The sequence below is a fragment of the Amblyraja radiata genome, chromosome 5 (assembly GCF_010909765.2).
Source record: "Amblyraja radiata isolate CabotCenter1 chromosome 5, sAmbRad1.1.pri, whole genome shotgun sequence".
Classification (NCBI taxonomy): domain Eukaryota; kingdom Metazoa; phylum Chordata; class Chondrichthyes; order Rajiformes; family Rajidae; genus Amblyraja; species Amblyraja radiata.
Window position 1 is genome coordinate 42,927,922 of NC_045960.1, and position 13,607 is coordinate 42,941,528.

Below are 13,607 nucleotides of genomic sequence, written 5' to 3' on the forward strand. Positions count from 1 at the left end.
CTGCTCTTATTTTATTGAGAAGCCTAGGAAAAGAATCAAAACAGAGCACAATTGATTTTAGTTGTTGATATTTGGTTCTATGCATTTGAAGGATAAATGTATTCTACGGTTTCCTTCACAAATGGAAATTCCTCAAGGACCATAGTTCCACAAGCTTGGCTGGAAATAAAATATTAGATCAAAGGTTGACTGAAGCCCAGGTTTCTTCAATTCTCTGGATTCTGGGAGTTAATGTATTTTGTGACCTCTGAATTCCCAGTGACAGCATAAATCGATCAACATGAATGGCAACAATTATCAGCATATGGAAATGCAGTCAAACATAATTTACCCACACTGTAGGAAGGAATTACAGTTGCTGATCTGAAGAAAGGTCTCAACCCCGAAACATCACCTATTCCTTTTCTTCAGAGATGCTGTCTGACCTGCAGAGTTACTCCAGCTTTTTGTGTCTTTCTATAATTCGCCCACTGGCTGCAATCTGAGCCCAGCAGCAGTACTGTCCCAAAGTGAATCACAAAATAGTTCACTTAAATAGAACTACTAAACTTCAATGGTGAAGAAGATAAATTATCCTCCATCAGTGTATATGATGGTTATACACTGGGTAGAGCTGGCATAACAATTTCTTACACTAACAAGCCTTAAATTAATATCTGTTCACTAAAAGGGCTGCTTAATTGTAAGTTACAACTATCTACTTAATTATATAGAAATATAGAAACAAATAACTGCAGATACTGGTTTACTAAAAAAAGGCACAAAGTGCTGGAGTAACAGCACGTCAGGCAGCATCTCATGGGAACATATTTTAGTTTAGTTTTAGTTTATTGTCACGTCTACCGAGGTAGAGTGAAAAGCTTTTGTTGCGTGCTATCCAATCAGTGGAAAGACAATACATGATTACAATCGAGCCATTCACAGTGTACAGATACATGATTAGAGAATATCATTTAGTGCAAGATAAAGACAATAAAGTACGATCAAAGATAGTCCAAGGGTCCCCAATGAGGTAGATAGTAGTTCAGGACTGCTCTCTAGTCATGGTAGGATGGTTCAGTTGCCTGATATATAGGTGGCGTTTCTGCTCAGGACCGCTCTTCAGTCTGAAGAAAGGTCCTGACACGAAACGTCACCTACCCATGTTCTCCAGTGATGGTGTCTGACCCGTTGAGTTACTCCTGCACATTGTGTCTTCTTTTTATCCGCTAATTACTCAGGTTGTCTATCCAAAATCACTTAATTCTATAGTCAGATATTAATCAATGAATTTCCAACAAGTAATCTTTGGATTTAAAGTCATAAACTCATACAGTGTCGAAATGGGCCCTTCGGCCCTACTTCCCCAAGCCAACAAACATGCCCCATCTACACGTCCCACCTGCCTGCTTTTGGCCCATATCCCTCTCAACCTATCCTACCTGGGTACCTGTCTAAATGTTTCTTAAATGTTGCAATAGTACCTGCCTCAACTACCTCCTCCGGCAGCTTGTTCCATACACCCACCACCCTTTGTTTAGTTTAGTTTAGTTTAGTGGAACAGGCCCTTCAATGATCCCCGCACATTAACACTTGGTAAAAATTTTTAATTTTACCAAGCCAAATTTTACCAAGCCAAGGTAATTTTTTAATTTTACCAAGCCAATTAACCTACAAACCTGTAAGTCTTTGGAGTGTGGGAGGAAACCGAAGATCTTGGAGAAAACCCACGCAGGTCACGGGGAGAACGTACAAATTCTGTACAGACAGCACCCGTAGTTGGGATCGAACCCGGGTCTCCGGCGCTGCATTCGCTGTAAGGCAGCTACTCTACTGCTGCGCCACCATGACCGCCCTTTGTGTAAAAAAAAAAATTGCCCCTTAGGTTCCTACTAAATCTTTCCCCCCTCACCTTAAACCCATGTCCTCTGGTTCCCGATTCACCAACTGTGCATTTACCTGATCTATTCCTCTCATGATTTTGTACACGTCTATAAGATCACCCTTCATCCGCCAGCACTCCAAGGAATAAAGTCCCAGCCTGCTCCCTATAACTCCCTCGAGTTCTGGCAACATATTTTCTGAACCCTTTCAAACTTGACAACAACCTTTCAATAGCATGGTGACTGAACATAATACTCTGAAGGTGGCCTCACCAACATCTTATATAACTGTAACATGACCTCCCAACTTCTATACACAATACTCTGACTGATGAATGCCAATGTGCCAAACGCCTTTTTGACCACTCTATCTACCTGTAACGCCACTTTCAAGGAACCATGCACCTACACTCCTAGATTTCTCCTCGTCACAACACGCCCCAGAGCCCTACCATTCACTATGTTGGTCCTTCCCCATGTGAGACTTCACAAAATGCAACATCTCACATTTTCTTGTATTAAATTCCATCAACTATTCCTCAACCCACCTGCCCAACCGATCAAGATCCTGCTATAATCTTTGACAATCATCTTCATTACCTATAATACCATCCACTTTAGTGTCATCTGCATACTTGCTAATGCTAATCTGCTTACATGCCACATATGTTCTTATCTAAATCATTCATCTAGAAGACAAACAGCAATGGGTCCAACACCAAACCCTGAGGCACACCACTAGTCACAGGAGGAGGTAAATAGCAGGATAGACAAAGGAAAGTCAGTGGATGTTGTTTACTTGGATTTTCAGAAGGCCTTTGATAAGCTGCTGCTTGTGAGGCTGCTAAACAAGATGAGAGACCATGGTATCAGAGGGAAGATACTAGTATGGATAGATGATTGCCTGAATGGCAAAGGCAAAGAGTGGAAATTAAGAGGGCTTTTTCTGGTAGGCTGCCAGATGAGTGTGTTCCGCAGTGGTTGGTGTTGGGTTCGCTATCTTTCATGTTGTATATTAATGATTTGGATGATGGAATTGATGTCTTTGTGGCCAAATTTGCGGATGATACAAAGATAGGTGGAGGCGCAGGTAGTGTCGAGCAAGAAGGGAGTCTGCAGAAGGACTTGGACAGGTTTGGAGAGTGGGCAAAGAAGCGGCAGATGGATTACACCACAGCAAAGTGTGTGGTCATGCATTTTTGTCGACTATTGTAGAATAGTGGCATAGACTATTTTCTAAATGGGGAGTGGATTCAGAAATCAGAGATGCAAAAGGACTTGGAAGTGCTGGTGCAGGATTCCCAAAAGGTTAATTTGCAGGTTGAATTTCACGGGAATGAAGGAGTTTGTGGGGTGACCTTCTAGAGGTTTATAAAATCATGAGGTTGCTACCCAGTAACCCAGCTTTTATGTAGAAGGGTGCGAACACTGGAATTTCTGCTATCTGATTTTAAAGCAGTTTGGTTTTCAGCAGTTGTCTCTTGCTGAATAAATGTTTTCATAATGTTGTTAGTCATGAATAAAAGCTTTACTCATTCCGTGTTGTCAACTCTTTTCCACTGATGTTGTTTACATACAAAATCGCAGACTTTACTTGTAATTCATACAGAGTAAATTTAAATTAAGCTCCCTTGAGGGTTACTGGAAAAAAGACACTATCTGGTTTATGTGATAAGCCAAGTAAACTAATTGATCCAGATTCAATTTCCAATCTGTACTGAGTTAACATCTCAGCTAAAGGAGCAGCTGGGTTTTGGCAATTAGCTTCAGCATCCCTTGCACACATTAACCTTGAAATTTAACAGGGCTTGGGAATACAAAACCAATTCCAAATACAGGCACATGTTCAGACCAATGATTAAGATGAATTCCATCTTAATTATTGGGAATTTCCAAATTTTTAACTAGTGTCTCAGATCATATTCTGGAATTTGGTCAATTTGTATTTGGAACCCCACCACCAAGTGCCAATAGCTAACTACATAAAAACAAAGCTGAAAATTCTTCTAAACTTCTGTGACTGAATACAATGGGTCAAATCTTCCATCTCAACAAAAGTAGTAAAGTCTTTCAAAAAGTGCCCCAAAATAAGATTGGAGTCAAGATTGAAGCTGAGGGATTAAAAATGGCAGTAACAGGATGGATTAAAAATTGGCTAAATAGAAACATAGAAACATAGAAACATAGAAAATAGGTGCAGGAGTAGGCCATTCGGCCCTTCGAGCCTGCACCGCCATTCAATATGATCATGGCTGATCATCCAACTCAGTATCCTGTACCTGCCTTCTCTCCATACCCCCTGATCCCTTTAGTCACAAGGGCCACATCTAACTCCCTCTTAAATATAGCCAATGAACTGGCCTCAACTACCTTCTGTGGCAGAGAATTCCAGAGATTCACCACTCTGTGTGAAAAATGTTTTCCTCATCTCGGTCCTAAAAGATTTCCCCCTTATCCTTAAACTGTGACCCCTTGTTCTGGACTTCCCCAACATCGGGAACAATCTTCCTGCATCTAGCCTGTCCAACCCCTTAAGAATTTTGTAAGTTTCTATAAGATCCCCCCTCAATCTTCTAAATTCTAGCGAGTACAAACCGAGTCTATCCAGTCTTTCTTCATATGAAAGTCCTGACATCCCAGGAATCAGTCTGGTGAACCTTCTCTGTACTCCCTCTATGGCTAGAATGTCCTTCCTCAGATTAGGAGACCAAAACTGTACGCAATACTCCAGGTGTGGTCTCACCACGACCCTGTACAACTGCAGTAGAACCTCCCTGCTCCTAAACTCAAATCCTTTTGCTATGAATGCTAAATGTGAGCAAACAATCTAATAGTGGACTGTTTCTTGAGCGGTGTGGTGTGCCTCAGAATCAGATGCAAATCCCCCACTTTCTTAACTATGTTTGTGAGAAATCACAATTTCTAAATTGGTTGTTGGCATAAAACATAGAAGCATAGTAAACTGTGAGGTGAATAATAATACACTTTAGGATTATGCAGAGAAACTGGTGGAATGGGCGTACACCTGGCAGGATAAATTTAATGCATGAACACACAAACTGTTACATTTCAGTGGAATGAGATGAGATGGTTCTAAAACATTGCATCGCCACCTTGAGCCTCTGCTATAATCTTATTGAATGGCAGAGCAAGCTTGGAGCAAGATTGGCTGACTGGTGTTTTGCATATTTGAATATGCAATGGTAGATTGGATAAAGGAAGAGTTTTTAATATATGTGCAGTATATTAAGCAGTCTTGAGCTTTCAATATTGAATCTTTCAGCGAGAGTGGCTTAATGCAAAATGTTCACAGATCTGTCCTGTTGTGTATGTTTAAATACAATGGGGGGGGGGGGGGGGGGACTGCTGGTGGGGGGGTCAGGGGGGGGGGGGGGGGGGGGGTAGCAGAACAAAGGAGGAGCAGCCGTACTTTGTAACTTTGTCAGCGCCGTAGGTGGCCGCTATTTGTATACCTTGCGTATGCAAGCAGAAAGTTTCACTGTGCACATGTGACAATAAAGTATTCCATTCATGCCTTTATGCAAGGAATATTCAATTTCAAGGCATTATTTTATTTGGCAGAAGGTCAAATAACCAAGGATTAAAGTGAATGGCTGAGCAAACAGGGGTGACAGGAGGGAATAAATTTCATGCAGTGAGCAGCAGCGATTCAGAAATCAATGGCCAAGGAAAAAGCATGCAACAAAAGCTTTTCACTGTACCTCATTACACGTGACAATAAACTAAACTGAACTGAACAGGCTCAGATATGGTTAAGTAAATTTAGGAAAACGAAAGGTAGAAATAAAATTGCAAGTCTACAGTTAAAGAGCTTGGAGATTGACAACCTCAATTAATCTTGCAAAAAGCTGGCATGGGCTCGATGGGCCAATAACATCCTTCTTTACTGCAATGATTATATGATTCATTGATTTCCTGTAACCTGTGCACTGCAACAACAGGGGCAGGACCAGTTTCACCACCAGAGGGAGTGCCAGGATTAAGAAACCCAATACAAGTAGCAACTCTTTTTTTATTCCCTGTATTGTGTTGACTGAATGTCTCTCCTATGCAGTGCAGACCAGAGGCAGTTGTGAAGGTTTGGTTTAGTTTGGTTTAGTTTAGAGATACAGCATGGAAACAGGCCCTTTGGCCCACCGGGTTTCTGCCGACTAACGATCACTTGTACACTAGTTTTATGTTATCCCAGTTTCACATCATACATGCTACGGACAATTTGCAGAAGCCAATTAACCTACAAACTTGCACATCTTTGGAATGTGTAATGAAACTAGAGCAGCATGAAAAAATCCACATGATTATAGGGAGAACGTACAAACTCCGCAAAGCCAGCACCCATAATTAGGATCAAACCCAGATTTCTGGCGCTGTAAGGTAGCAGATTTCTGGCTCTGTAAGGTAGTGCTGCGTGAGGGACGCACTTTAAATGACAGGAATTGATTAGGGATAGCTTTTGTGGTGATAAATCATATCTGATTAACTTGGTTGAGTTTGTGAAGTACCAAAATATACTCATGAGGGCACAGAATTTGCTGTAGTCTACCTTGACTTCAGTAAGGCCTTGTCAAAGTCCTACGTGGAAGACTGTTTTGAAAGGATAAAACCTATTGAATCCAAGGCAAGTTAGAAATGGGCTCAGTAACTGCAGACAGAGGGTGATGGTGGAAGGTTGCTTTTGTGCTTGGAAGCCTGTGACCAGTGATGTATCACTTTTGGAATCTGTGCTGAATGTCATACACATTAAAGATTTGGTTTTTGGGGGGGGGGGAGCACTCGGGACAGCACCGGAGTTCCGGCCGGGATTGATCCTGCCTGCAGATGAGGCGCAGGTCTGTGCCACGTCTCCCTCCTCCAATCATCGCACCCTCGATCATCAGTCCCACCCCCACTGTCTCGCGGAAAGCGGAGATATTAAAATTGGGATCACAAAAACTTGGGGGGGATGTCCCCCACCTCTCAAAACATGGGGGGGACGTGTCCCCTCTGGCACCCCCCCGGGTTTTCCGCCCCTGAACTCAAGTGCAATAGGTAGTGAAAGTGGAAGATATAGAGCGCAGAATATAGTTCTCAGCATTGTGTGGGGGCGCCATCTTGGGGCACGGCTGCTAGCTAGCAGCTGTCCGTCTTTTTCACTCTTTTCTTTAATTTTTAGTGAGTTTCAGTGTTTGTTTTTAGGAGGTCTAGACTTTTTTATGTGGGGGAGGAGGGGGAAAGGGGGAAACTACTTTCTAGGTCCCTACCTGGTCGGAGAGGCAGCTTTTCTCCGGGCTGCACCGTCGACCCGTCCTCGCGGCCTACCAGCGGGCCTGGAGCGGCGTTTTCCCGAGGGGACCGCCCAGCACCTCGGCTTCAGCGGCGGCACAGCGCTGGAGCGCTATCGCGGAGCGGAGCGGGCGATGCCTTGCCTGGGTCGCCGCGCTGGAGCTCCGGTGAGCTGAAGACCGCCGATAAAAAACATCGCGGAGCTGCGGAGCTGCGGATCTGCGGAGCGGGCAGCTGCGGGCGGCGGCGCTGACTTCAACATCTGGAGCCTGGGATCTCTCGATGAGATCGCCAGTGGTGGAGCTCCAACCGTCGCGGCCTTGTCGGCTTCGGAAGCCGCGGTCTCCGGTAAGGAAGCGGCCGTTCCAGGTGTCCCTAGCCGCTGAGAGGACTCTCCCGACGCCGGAGCACCATCTCCCGGCGAGAACGGCCTGGAACATCGGGCCTCCGTAGAGGCAACTGTGGAGGCCTCAATTGGCCCGACTATGGGTGAACTGGGGATGGGGACTGGACATTGTGCCTTCTCCCATAATGGTAACCATTGTGGGGGGATGTTTCTATGTTAAAGATCCTTATTGTTCCGTTTCCAAGATGGCTGCCGGAAGGGAGAGTGAACGCTGGTGCGATTAGCTGCCGCTACTCTCTCTTTGAATTGTGTCTTTGAATTGTGTATTGTTGATGTCTTTACTATTTATTTATTTATTTTTTTGTCGTTATTTTTTTGTTTTGTTTCATTCCGCTTACGTGTTTTGTATTCTGTTTACTAAATTTTGTAAGTTGTCCTTGAGAGTCTTGAAAGGCGCCCATAAGTAAAATTTATTATTATTTATTATCATTGTAGTGTACCTGCTCCATAGACAAAGTCCAATGTCTGTAATGGGGCAGAGGTGAATTGGACAGCATTGGATATAAATTAGAAAATATGATTGGTAAGATTTCAGAGGACATGAAGAGGACATGGTGGTATTGTTGATATTGAGGAGAATAGTCTATAGTCTACAGAAAGATATTCATCAGCTGGTAAATTGGACAGAACAGATGGAATGGAATGCTGCTAAATGCGGGGCAACGCATCTAGGGAGGACCTATGACATACCATGATTGTAGGGCCTTAGGGAATGAAAAATGGCATCACAGACACTGAGACAGATTAAATGGTGAAGAAGGCATTTTGGATTTTAATTAACTGGGGCGCGGGATATGGGAGCACAGAGGCCATGGTTTATACAGTAAAACTATGGTTAGACCTCAGCTGGAACACTCTGTGCAGTTCATGTCACTACAACATTGCCTGGGATGAAACATTTCACTTAAGGTGAGAGACTGGATAGGCTGCATTTGCCATCCTTGAAAATGAAAAGTTGGAGGGTATTGGGGAAACCCTTACTGAGGTATATAAAATGATTAGAGGCATAGATAGGGCGGAGAGTAAAAGAATTGTCCCCATTACAGAAACATCTAAAACTAAACGGCTTCGGTTTTCAGTTAGGAGTAGGAGAGTTGGCCTCGGGCGGCGCAGTGGCACAACGTTGCCTTATAGCGCCTGCAGCACCAGAGAACCGGGTTTGATCCCAACTACAGACAACTAATGTCTGTTCAGCACATATACGTTCTCCCGTGACCTGCATCGGTTTTATCAAAGATCTTCAGTTTCCTCCAACATTCCAAGGACGTACAGATTTGTAGGTTAACCAGCTTGGTATAAGTGTAAATTGTCCCTATTGTGTGTAGGATAGTGTTGATGTGCGGGGATTGTTGGTGGGTGCGGACTCGGTGGGCTGAAGGGCCTGTTTCCACACTGTATCTCTAACCTAAACTAAACCTAAAAAAATAAGAGAAAAATAAGTCCGTGAATGGATGGTTGCAATCTGGCACACAATGCCCGAGAGGCTGGTGGAGGCAGGTACTCTCACAACATTTAATAGGTATCTGAATAGCCAAGGCATTGAAGACTATAGACCAAGTGCAGGTAAATGATTATATTTGGGTACTTGTTAGTCGACGGACATTACATGGCAAAGGGCCGGTTTCCATGCTGTATAACTTTATGAATCCACTAGACTAAGTGGGACCCGTTGGGTCCCATGTTCACACGGGAGGGCTGGTCTCCCAACGCAATATTCTACCTCTCCACCAATTCCAATATTGGTGGCCTGTGGGGGGGGGGGAAGCTTTCTGGAGTGCTAGTATGGGTGTTGTGTGCCGAAGGGACTGGATTCCAGAGGGCTAGTATGGACATTGTGGGCTGAATGCATTCTTGGGCTGGCAGCTCAGTCACTCAGGCCTGGTGGGCTGGCAGCTCATTCACTCAGGCCTGGTGGGCTGGCAGCTCAGTCACTCAGGCCTGGTGGGCTGGCAGCTCAGAAACTTCCAGAAATTTTGCCCAAAACAGGTGAGGGACTCTGTGAGAGAGAGAAGGGTGAGAGGGTGGAGAATCAATGTTAGACATTTTTCATCGTTTTCTGCAGATCACAGCAATGAAGGAGGAAAGTCTATCCTTGCCTGGATCTCACAGGGAGCAAATGAAGGGAGAGAGAAAAATACTGGGGTGAGGTCTAATACTTGCAGGGGGAATACTTACTGATGGGCCGATTGGACTCCTGGGCTAGTACAGGCCTGATGGGCCGAAGGGGCTCTTTAAAAAAAAAAAAAAAAAGCCTGAGTGAAATCTCAGTGAAAGGCACTTTTTCTGGACTTTTCTTGGCCTGGCACGGGCCTTTTGGGCCAAAATGCTCCTCCTGGGCTAATACGGGCGTTTTGGACAAAAGGGACTGGTTTCTTGGCTAATAGGGGCCTTGTGGGCCAAAATTAATGGTTTCAGGCAGGACCAAACTACTCATTTCATTTTATTTCCAATTGCACAGGGCTGGCCGAATAGATTGCATTTTCATTTCACTTCCATTGCCATTGCAAGCACAGGACAGACTCAAGTCAAACAGCTGATTGCATTTTCACTTCATTTCCATTGACACTGCACTTTCAAGCACAGGGCAGGCTCAAGCCAAAGTGCTGATTGAATTTTCACTTCATTTCCATTGCCATTGAACTTTCAAGCATAGAGCAGGCTCAAGCCAAACAGCTCATTGCATTTTCACTTCATTTACATTGCCATTGCAGTTTCAAGCACAGGGCAGGCCAAACAACTCATTTCATTTTCATTAAGGGCTAACAAATCATTCATTCAAGTACATTGCAAACTCACAGTGTTCTGTAGTTTCCCAGCTCAGACAGAGAGTCGTGACCTCTCCACCGCATTCTTGCAGAAAGACTGAGCCACGCCCATACGTCCGGGTTTTATAGTCCCTCCCCCTTCCACCAGAAGGGGCGTGGCCTTCATGCGGTGATTGACATGAGAGAGAATCTCAAGATTTTTTAAACACTAATAAGACTTTTATTTTTCATCGATGGGAAATATCCTCAGGGTCTGCGCAGCAGAGGAGGACTCTGAGTAAGATGGCCAAAAAATCACAGCCATATGTGGTAGCGATTTTTCTAAAGTCAAAGCACAGTGCAAACAGGAAGTGGTCAAGATGAGACTTTTAATTATATAGATGATAACATAAAGAAAGATGATTGTGCTTGTCCATCTAAACTGCAGGTTGGCATTGCATGGGTTCCTCAAGGCCATGTGTCAGATCTAATCATATTTAGGTGTTTCCTCAAAAACCTTTCCTCCAGATGGTGAGAAGAAGGGATATTTGCTAATTGTGCCATGTTCAATTCCACTCTCAGCTTCCAAGATAGTGAAAATGGCCTTGTCTGCAGGTGGCAAGATCACACTACAAATGTGACAGTCAATGATCACCATCCAGAGTGGGGTTCACTATCTCCCCTGACATTCTATAACTTTGCAAATTCCCGCAAGATCAACATCCCAGAAATTGCCATTGACCAGAACCTTAACTGACACAGCAACTGTGGCTACAATGGCAGCTCAAAGTTTATTTCAGACAAGTTATCCATCGCATGATTTTTCCAAGTGTCTCCACCACAATCAAGATATAAATAGGATTCCACTTAATTGTATGGGTTAAATTTCCCACTACTGCAGAGACTTGGCATCATCCAGGACAAAACAATTCACAGTGAAAAATGCACAACAGAGGATGTACTTCCTGCGGCAGCTGAGGAAGCACAATCTGCCACAGGCAATGATGGTCCAATTCTACACGGCCATCGTAGAGTCTGTACTCACCTTCTCCACCATGGTCTGGTTTGGCTCAGCCACCAAGCACGACACCTGGAGGCTGCAGCGAATCGGCTGATCAGCTGAGAAGGTTATTGGCTGCAACGTTCGCTCCATTGACGAACTGTACACTGCAAGGGCCAGGAAGCGAGCGGGTAAGATCATCTCTGACCCCTCTCACCCTGGCCACAAACTCTTTTAATCACTTCCCTCTGGAAGGCGACTCCGGACTGTCAAAGCTGCCACAGCCAGACATAAAAACACCTTTTTTCCACGAGCAGTAGCTCTACTCAATAACCGGCATGGATGTAGGCCCAACACATCCATCACAACCAAGATGCTCCATACATGGTCCCATTTGCCTATGTTTGGCCTATATCCTTCTAAACTTTTCCTATCCAGGCACCTGAAAAAATCTTTTAAATGTTATTATTGGACTTGCCTCAATCACTTCCTCTGGCATCTCGTTCCATATATTCACCATCGTGTGAAAATGTTGCCCCTCAGGTTTTTATTCAATCTTTTCCCTTTCATCTTAAACTTATGCCCTCTGGTTCTTGATTGCCCTACATGGGAATAAGCTTCTATGCATTTACACTATTTATTCCCTTCTTAATTTTATATACCTTTATAAGATCGCTGCTCGGCCTCCTGCACTATCAAAGTTCTATTCTCTTCCTATATCTCGGGCCCTCGAGTACTATCAGCATCCTCATAAATCTTTGCACTCTTTCCAGCGTAATGTCATCTTTCCTCCAGCAGTGTGACCCAAACCAAACACAATGCTCCTAATGCGGACTGACCAACGTCTTGTACAACTGTAATGTAATATCCTAACTTCTATACTCCATTCCTTGACTGGTCAAGGCCAGCAAGACAAATGACTTCTTCATTTCCCTCTCTACCTGCAATGCCCATTTCTGAGAACTTTGTACATGTTGCACTTCAGCAATTCGCCAAGACTTCTTGGACAAGAATATCTAAACTTATTCATTCTAATATAATGAAGACAAGGGCAGAAGGTTAATAGGAATAATACAGTCTGTAATTTCCTATTATTATACAGACCAACCTAAATTGGGAGCATATCACCATTTCAGCATCATTATTGCATCTGGAAGTCCCCAGCCGAAAGCACTGAATGAGTATATTCACCACATGGATGTTAGCAGATCATAACTTATAAGATCATAAATGATAGGGGCAGAATTAGGCCATTCGGCCCATCATGTCTACTCTGCCATTCCATCATGGCTGGTCTATCTCTCCATCCTAACCCCATTCTCCTGCCATCTCCCCATAACCTCTGACACATGTACTAATCAAGAATCTATCTATCTCTGCCTTAAATATATTCACTGACCTGGCCTCCACAGCCTTCTGTGGCAAAGAATTCCACAGGTTCACCACCCTCTGACCAAAAAAAATTCCTCCTTGTCTCCTTCCTAAAACAACTTCCTTTAATTCTGAGGCTAAGACGTCTAGTCCTAGACTCTCCCACTAGTGGAAACATCTTCTAAAATTCCAGTAAGTACAGGCCCAGTGCCGTCAAACATTAATCATATGTTAACCTACTTATTCCTGGGATAATTATTGTAAATCTCCTCTGGACCCTCTCCAGAGCCAGCACATCCTTCCTGAGATATGGTGCCCAAAATTGGTCACAATATTCCAAATGCGTCCTGACCAGCACCTTATAGAGCCTCAGCATTACATCCCTGTTTTTGTATGGAAGCCCTCTCAAAATAAATGCTAGCATTGCATTTGCTTTCTTTACTACCGATTCGATTTGCAGATTAATGTTTTGGGAATCCTGCACCAGCACTCCCAAGTCCCTTTGCACCTCTGATTTCTGAATTCTCTCCCCATTTAGCAAAGAATCCACACCTTTATTTCTACTACCAAAATGCATGACTCCACACTTAGCACCACCATATTCCATCTACCACTTCCCTGCCCACTCTCCCAACCTATCCAAGTCCTTCTGCAGAGTCCCTGCTTTCTCGACACTACCTGCCGCACCATCGTCATCCGCTTTTCGTACCAGTTCAAGTAGATGGCTCGCCGCATGTTTTTCTTCTTGCCAAACACTGAATTAATTTGTAATAAGTAAGTTGTACTGGAGGTTTCAGCAGGTGAAACATTATTCAATATTTTATCCAAATTATTCTGTTTCATGCTCAAGCACGAACAATAACGCGCTTTAACGTGCTAAATGAACTACAGTGCCCTCCATAATATTTGGGACAAAGACCCATCAGTTATTTATTTGCCTC